The sequence below is a fragment of the Adiantum capillus-veneris genome, chromosome 13 (genome assembly GCF_014529385.1).
Source record: "Adiantum capillus-veneris isolate H3 chromosome 13, ASM1452938v2, whole genome shotgun sequence".
Lineage (NCBI taxonomy): Eukaryota > Viridiplantae > Streptophyta > Polypodiopsida > Polypodiales > Pteridaceae > Adiantum > Adiantum capillus-veneris.
Window position 1 is genome coordinate 146062423 of NC_140943.1, and position 8484 is coordinate 146070906.

Genomic DNA, 8484 nt, shown 5'->3' on the forward strand with positions numbered 1-8484 from the left:
TTGTTGATACATAGTATGTACCTAGGATCAAGAAGAATCTTTTTTCTATATCTGCACTTGCTAGACTTGGTCTTGTAGTCAAATTTGTGGATGACAGATGTACAATACATGATGTCAGTTTCGATGATGAAATTGTTGCATCTGGCATTTTATGTCGTGGGATGTAAGGTGGGTAGAATTTTGCAAATGCTCTTGTGGATTCAAAGAATGTTTTAGATGAAAAACTTTTGCATGCATGTTTTGGGCATATGAATTTTGCCAGTTTGCTACGTTTGCAGAAATCTGATATGGTTGCTTCTTTGCCGCCTCTTGAAGCACATGTTAAACATGTTTGTGAAGGCTATATTTTGGGTAAGATGCAGTGTTCAAAGTTTCCAAAGGATGGTTCAATTATGGCCACATGCAGGTTGCAGCTTGTGCATAGTGATGTTTGTGGGCCCATGCAAACTCCGTCCTTGGGAAATTACCTTTACATCATGAATTTCATGGATGATTACTCCAAACATGCATTGGTGTATTTGCTTAAAGCAAAGTCCAAAGTGTTTATGTGCTTCAAACATTTTCTGGCTATGGCTGAAAATGTCTCAAAATGTACTTTGGGCACTCTCCATTCATATCGAGGGGGGGAGTATATGTATCATGAATTTAATGTATTTTTGGCTAGTCATGGGATAAAACACCAATGCACAATGCCGTAAACACTTCATCAAAATGGTGTTACTGAGAGGAAAAATAGATCACTTACAGAAATGGCACGATGTATGGTCAAAAGTCAAGCTTTGCCGCATTCGTTTTGGCTTGAGGCCATCATGTGTGCCACTTATGTACTTAACAGGTGTCCTACAAAAGCTTTGCAATCTATGAATCCATATGAAACATGGCATGATAGAAAGGCTTCTATTGAGCACATGCGTCTTTTTGACTGTTTGGCATATGCACTGAAAATTGGATGATAAGGCTCTCAAATGTATTTTTGTTGGTTATAGTCCTAAAAGAAAAGGTTACAGGTTGGATCATCCGCAAACAAAGCATTTCTTGGTCTCATGAGATGTGTGTTTGTGAAAGATTCTATTTAGTCCTTGCTGTCATGTACTAGAGACAATAATCTAAGCTCATGACATTTATGACACTTTGTTGCCTGTTTTCAGTGGTGGAATCACGAATGTAAATTTCAATGAGGCAAATGTACAGTCTATGGGGGTTTGTGAAAATGTTACAGTTCATCCTATTAATGATGCAAATGTACATGATGTACTTGATGAGGAAAGGGATGAGAATGAGCAGGCTAGAGGTATGCCAAAATGACTGGTGCATACTTTGCATGACAGTAAATTGGATGCACCTTTTTCTAGTCGTACTCGTTCATGTTCTTGCCATGCATCTTATGTATCATATTGTTATTCTTTGTAAAGCATGAGGGTGATGTACTTCTCATTGTTGTTCTCTAAGTGGATGTGGAATGGGAGCTGGTCTCTTCAGACAGCTATTCCAGTGTTAGAGTTCAAAGCTACTTATTATCTAGGGGGTTCAATTATTAAGGACTAGAATTAAGTTTTGGACTAGAACATAGAACTGAACTGGAAAAATATAATGAAATGGAAGACACAGACTGGAAGACTGGGAATGGTGTTATAGGTTCAGATGAGTAGTAAGACAATCAGTACAGTGTACAATAGGCTTAAACTTAGATGAAGTCTGAGAATTGATTACAGGAGTAAGTGATTACAGAGTTGAAAGCCAAAAGCTTATGAAGCTATAATTCTAGAAGCAAGAGCTCGTAATCCAAAAGTTAAAATGACTTCCAAAAGACAAAAAGCCCCCGAGACACACCGTGTGGGTCCTATTTATAGGCTTATAGAGTTACTATAGTAACTACTATAATTATTGCCAAATTACTGTCAAATTACTGTCGGTGTAGCAATTCCCGCTGGTCGGCCTTCTAAGGAGAAATTCTTGCTTGCTGGGACTATCCTTGCCTTCTACCTCCTTCCCTCCTTTCTTGAATTTTGGTATAACCCAAAATTTCCTTCTGACTAGAAAAAAATCCACCGCCTGATTCTAATTTGTTGGTGAGAAAACCCCTCTGGTTTTCTGAGTTGGCCGATGTTCCTCATGATAGTACTCTTTTGGCATTGCTAGCTTTATACCATACTTCATGCTTGTTGAGTGCTTGACACCCATATAGTTGTAATTCCAAGGGTACCCATCCAAGGAGATTCCAATGCCTACTGAATAGCTGGGAAAATCCATCATCTGATTGTGAGATGGAACTACCCAGTATCCTTCCACTGAACCTGCTTCCTCTTGCCCTTCTTCTTTGCTGCCTCATCATTGTCCTTCTAAATAAGTTTGTAAATGGCCTCCTGATCAAGTTGATCTCACTTTTGGTGGTTATCTCAAATTGTTGTGAGGGCATTGTAAGTTTTGGTGTCGAGATCATATAAACTGCGTTTGTCCTTAGTTAGACGGGTTCTGGCCAGTTTATGACAATGCGAGGTTGTGTGAATCCATCCTTGAGGGAGTGGATGATTTGTCTTCATTCTAGCTTCAAAGAGAATCTTTGCCATTTCTCTGTATTGTGGTCCCAGTCTTGGTTTGGCAGTGATATCCTTTTCAAGAATCTTGGAGGACTCAACAGTTAGTTGAAGTAACAGATTTGTGATCTTCGTTAATCCACGTAGCTGGATCTTCCACTGACCCATACAGAGGTTGAACTTTTGCATTTCTCCTTGTAGATCCATGACTGTGTCCATTTTGAGGGCATTATTGACAAGTGATTGCCAGGCTTTCCATTCCATAGTGACCCGCTCACACGGAGTCCATCAGTGATGCTAAGATAAGTGAGCCGATCTATAGGTTCCGGATGTTGAGGATACAAGGATGGGAAGAATCTTGGCAGTTCCACCTCCTTGGCAGGTAAAGCATACAAGAGTACTAGAGAATCAGGTACAAACTCCAAAAAATTGAGAGCAGTTTGATTCTCCTGCATCATCATCTTTCTAGTAATCCGGACCAACTGAAAGATTTTTCAGAGAGCAGTTGCTTGTTCTCCTACTGACATTTGGGTTTGGGGTCCTTTACTACTTGAAGGCCGATCTTCAATGATGGCCTACACCCTCTGATCCAAGACACCTCTGGCAATCTGCATCTGAAGCAATAGTTATTTTAATTAACTCCTGGCCTCCTTCATACATCTGTATGTAGGTCTGTTTCCTAGCAGCAAATCCAATTCAATAGCTATAGAGTGGTGATCTGCAGTAGACTGTCTCTACCAATGTGAATTGACTATCATATCATCAGAAGTCAATGTCCACTTAGACACCCTTTCTAGTAGCTGAATATTGCTGGGATGAATAGGTAGTTGGCATAGCTCTTGATCATAAAAAGAAATCAACTTCCAGTGCTGAACCATTCTCCCTGGCTCCTACATATAGCCTTTGGAAGCATTCCAAATCAGAGATCAACATGTCATCCTCAACGTATTGTCTAGTAATATGAGCATGTTGATGCCGTAATCTCTTATTCAGTGTGATGAGCATGTTGATGCCGTAATCTCTTATTCAGTGTGATGAGCTATAAAGAGTGGTGTGCATCAGCTTCAAAAGATTCAGTGACAGCTTTGGCTTTTCCTTTGTTGTCTGGAATATATTGTGACTGATGTACTAGAGGTTCTCCAGAGTCATCCTTATTGTGCTGGTCACTTTCTTGCTACTGCTGATCATCTGACAACTGGTCTTGCTGGTCCTGATCAGTACCCGGATTACCTTTTTTGGGTCCACTTCCCCCAGTTGCAGTTGATCCTCCAGCTCTAGAGCCTGAGGGTGGGGAAGGAGGAGAATCATCATCATCACGCTTGTCGTCCGACTTGTCATCCTCTTCCTCCTCATGCTCTTCTTCCTGCTCAGACTCCTCTTCAATATCATCTTGCTTACTGATATAATCCATAATGGCCTAATTTACCAAGGCTGTATTATATCCCGTTATCTTATCTTGCAAATCACTCTGAATAGTCTCAATGAGTGCCTTCAAATTATCCATATTCATTGTTACATTTCCTTGAGGATTCAGGATATCAGCAAGGTTATTGTATATATATCTCTCTGCAATGGAATCCTTTAACACATTATGGGTGTTGAGCAGTTCTTTGAACTTTGCATGCTTCATTCATAACATGGTTTGCAATCCGTCAGAATCTCTCAAGGCAGCCCCCTTCTCTTCATTCATTCACCTATTTTTCGTTTCCAGCTTCAGCATCTTTGTTTGCAACTCCTTAATTGTTTGAGTTGACTGATTCTCAGCAATAGCATGCTTAACAGATTGATCAGCCATTTTTTGCTGAAGTTCGTGAGCCTGATGTCGATTGCTTTCTAGTTCTGCTTTCAGCCTAGCCACTTCTTCACTGGAAGCTGATACATCCATCATCTGTCCTAAGGAATGCATAATAGTGTTCCATGATGCTTGGATGATCGTTGAGCAGCCATCAACTACTGTAGCTGCATTAGATTCAACTGGCTCATAAACCATGACTGGAGCCACATATGGTAACGCTGCCAAATCTGGTTTTTGAAGTACCAATCTACCCTTAAGAGGGTTATTTTGCAATTGTTACAACCGATCCTTTTTGGCTACTGATAAAGCCAGTTCACTGAAAAGAGTTTTGGTGACCGGGTTGGCAAGTGCTGGGCCCTTTCCGTTGCCAGTATTAGCTGCCACCTGTTCGGTGCTTGCTTTCTGCTGGCTTGTTTCAATGCTGACTACTGTTTGAGTCTGCTCTTTGGGCATCACTGAAGTCTGGTCTTTGAAAGATTTTTCAGTGGCCAGGGGCTGGACTTGAATCTCAAGTTTCTTCAGTAGAGCAGTATTCTTTTCTATAGTATCTTGGGTTTCTTTGAACTACTGGCCTCAGCGAGTGCAACCTTCCTTTTTTGTCTAGTGACGGCCAATTGATTACCTTGGTCCTCTTCATCTGAAGATAACTCCACATTGTCAGTTAATGAAATAGGCCTAGAACTTCAAGCCCGCTTCACCTGGGGAAAGGCCTCTGGAGCAGTAGCCCGGTACAAAAACTGCCAGACATACCAAGCTTTGAATACACTCTATGACTTCAGCTTGGCACTCTACTGTAAAACATTGTGAGATAAATTTTGGCAAAGATTGATTTTGGCTTTATCATCTAGCCTTTTGCCAACAGCCTTGCAAACAATTTCTAAGACACATATGTTGGATTGTTTTTTAAGCTAACAGCTTCTACAATAAATCTGTAGTTTGAGGGAACATCCAGGTGCGGCTACTGGAATCTCTTGCCCACCAGCCTTCCTTTTCTTCTTAGCTTCCTCATCTTCCTTAAGAGCATGACTGATCTGTTCTGCAGATGCTGTGCTGGGCTTTTTCTCATTAGGTAATCTAAAGGCATTAGCAACAGCTTCAAGTGTCACTGTTATTTTGATTCCGTTAATAGTGACACTGCCTTTATCAGCATCAAAAGAATCAACGACCTATTTAATAATATCTGCATCAAAGTCAAACCGCATAGCCTGTACTACCATATGCAGACCCCATAATTGCAACAACGATTCTGCCTGCTCATCATTAAACACATATCTGTGTATTTTGTTGTGTGGAATGAGTGGTAAAGGAGGACTGAATAGAAGCGATGACTGCTGCAGTCTCACCCATTGTGTCCTGTATCTTCTCTGACACTTTCTTGGGACCCATACTCTACGATGACTGTGAAGCTGTAGAGGAAGAAGACTTACTTGTGTATGCTAACCCGCATCGAGGTGTATCAGGTAGTGTCAGATAGGGACCGATAGAAGCTGTCGAGACGAGGAGGTTTCAGGTTGGAGTGAAGAGTTCTCGGAGCTTGGCGATGGCGAGTGCGTGGCAACAGGTAGTCGTCGTGCAAGAGACTTGTGAGGAAGAGTGTCCATAGGCCTCATTGTTATACGATACATGCCATAAAATCTCGACTACTTACCGTTCCTAGAGTTATGTGCACCGATGGTGACGTGGCACACATACATTGGCCATGCTGTTCAATAATTGCCTTAATGATTACCACATTTATTCCAGTTGACCCTTTTCCCATAGAAACTGGTACTGATTCTGAAACTCCACTGGCTCTGTTACTAGCATTGGTTTGTCATACTGGGACATTACTGGTTCTGATACTGGGTTGACATGGAAAAGATTTAGAACAATCGAATCTGACAATTACTGGTCATCAGTACCTGGAATACCAGTATCATCACCTTGAGAAGTCTCCTTGTCATTAGAATCATATAACTTAATCTTGGCCCCATTATAAACACCTGGTAGCAGTAATCCAGATAAGTCTTTCAGCCTCACTGTGCCATTTGAAAATACCCAATCCACTTCAAATGGACCAACCCAAGAGATCTTCAAATTTGGTTTCTTAGGGCCCAGGTTTGACTGATATAGCAAAACTAAATCACCCTTCTGAAACTCCCTAACCTTTATCCTTTATCATACCAGTGCTTTTTGTGTTGCTGAACAATCTCCTGTTCTAGCATGGCTCTTTGTCGTAACTCATCTAGCTGCAATAATTCCTCCAGTCTTTGTTTGGGATTATGATTAAAATCTAATCCATATTCAACTGCCATTCTGAGACTGGGAATGACAAATTCAATAGGCACCACAACTTTAGTACCATACACCATTCTGAAGGGTGTCAATGTCTTTGTAGCAAACATGCGAATAAGTCTTCTGTAAAAATTAACAAACCCCAAGAATGAACTCAATTCAGACGCTGTGCGGGGTGCCTTGGCCTGTTGGACACACTGGACTTTATCATTGGCCATCTCTATGCCATTTTTGGACACTATATGTCCCAATAATTGTCCCTTCCAGAACAAAAAAATAGACTTGAATGGATTCAAGCAGATCCTCTTCTCGTGACATCATTGAAAAACTTCTCCAAAAATAGTAGATGCTTCTCCTGGTTGCGAATACAGTGAAGTCATCCATAAATATAGCTAGAAATATGTGCAAGAATTCACTGAATATCTCCATCATGCAACGTTGGAATGTTGCTGTAGCATTGCAGAGACCAAATGGCATGACTAAATACATGAATGCACCCCATTCAGTAATAAAAGTGGTTTTTCTCCTATCTTTAGGAGCAATCTTTAACTGGTTGTAACCACTGTAGCCATCCATAAAACTATACATATCATGCTGTGCAATCTCATCAAGAAGCATATCAATAAAGGGTAATGGAAAGGGATCTTTGATGATCTGAGCATTCAATTTTCGATAGTCCACACAGACTCTGAGTTTTCCATTGTTCTTTGGTATGACCAGTATAGGGAATATCCAATCACTGTTGGCGACTTCTGTGATGAATTTGGCTTTTAGAAGGTTGTCAATTTCCTCTTTGACCTTCTTAGCATAGTTCAGATTCATTTTGTACCTCTGCAGACGTACTGGTCTGGCATCTGGCTTCAGAGGTATTCTATGATGGCAAACCTTTGGATCTACACCTTTCAAATCAGTATGTTACCATGCAAATACACCTTTGTATTTTTGGAACATAAGTCTGGCTTTTTCTTCATTTTTGGGTTCAGATTCTTATTCACCTTGATTAATCAAGGACTTTCTTCAGAACCCAAATTCCACTCTTTGAATCTCTTGATCATCTGGAAGCAGCCAATTCGGGCCACCTCCCTTCCTTTTGGTTGACTTCGCAGCATAATCCCAGGACGGATTTGTTAGTTCTAAATTGTCATTTTGAACTCCAGTGACCTCTTTAGTGTGCGCTGGTATACTAGAATCTGAATATACCTCTTTGGAGTCAGATGGTTCCTCTGGACGTCTAGTCATTTGAATTGATCTCTCTCTCCAGGATTTAGTTCAGTGAACTGATCTGGAAATTGCTTTCTCTCTTTCTCAGCTTGAGCCTTGTCAAATAATACTGCATTCAAATCGATTTCAGCTAATGGAAAAATGTTAATGGCTACAAGCATCTGTTCAATCTTCTTAACCCCATAGTTTTGGCAAAGGTCCTCAGGTCGGAGTGCTTTCTTTCAGTTTTTGGTGTTATTTGTCTAGAACTGGATTCTCCTAATGGTTCCCTGAATAGTTAAGGTCCGATTCATCATGCATAGCTCAGGGTCTAAGAAAATCGAATCGGACCTTAACACAGGAGTTTAATGACTTGGTGAAGAGAGCTCTGAAGCTTGAGCAGCAAGCCAAGAAGGAGTGAAGCCAAAAAAACCAAATGTCTAGCAGTAGTAGCTCTTCTACGGATAATTCTAACTCCAGTGAAACCAGCTTTGTGGTACTGGATGTTCAAGGAGTAGATGCTATGCTACTGGGGCGCCCATGGCATAGCTCAGGGTCTAAGCATCATACATAGCTCAGGGTCTAAGCATTGACAGGTGTCAAGAGTGGCACTTTACATCTTGCCTTGTTTTATCCCAAGGGGGGATCATTGCCGCCAAATCTACATGCTTTTTTGGACTC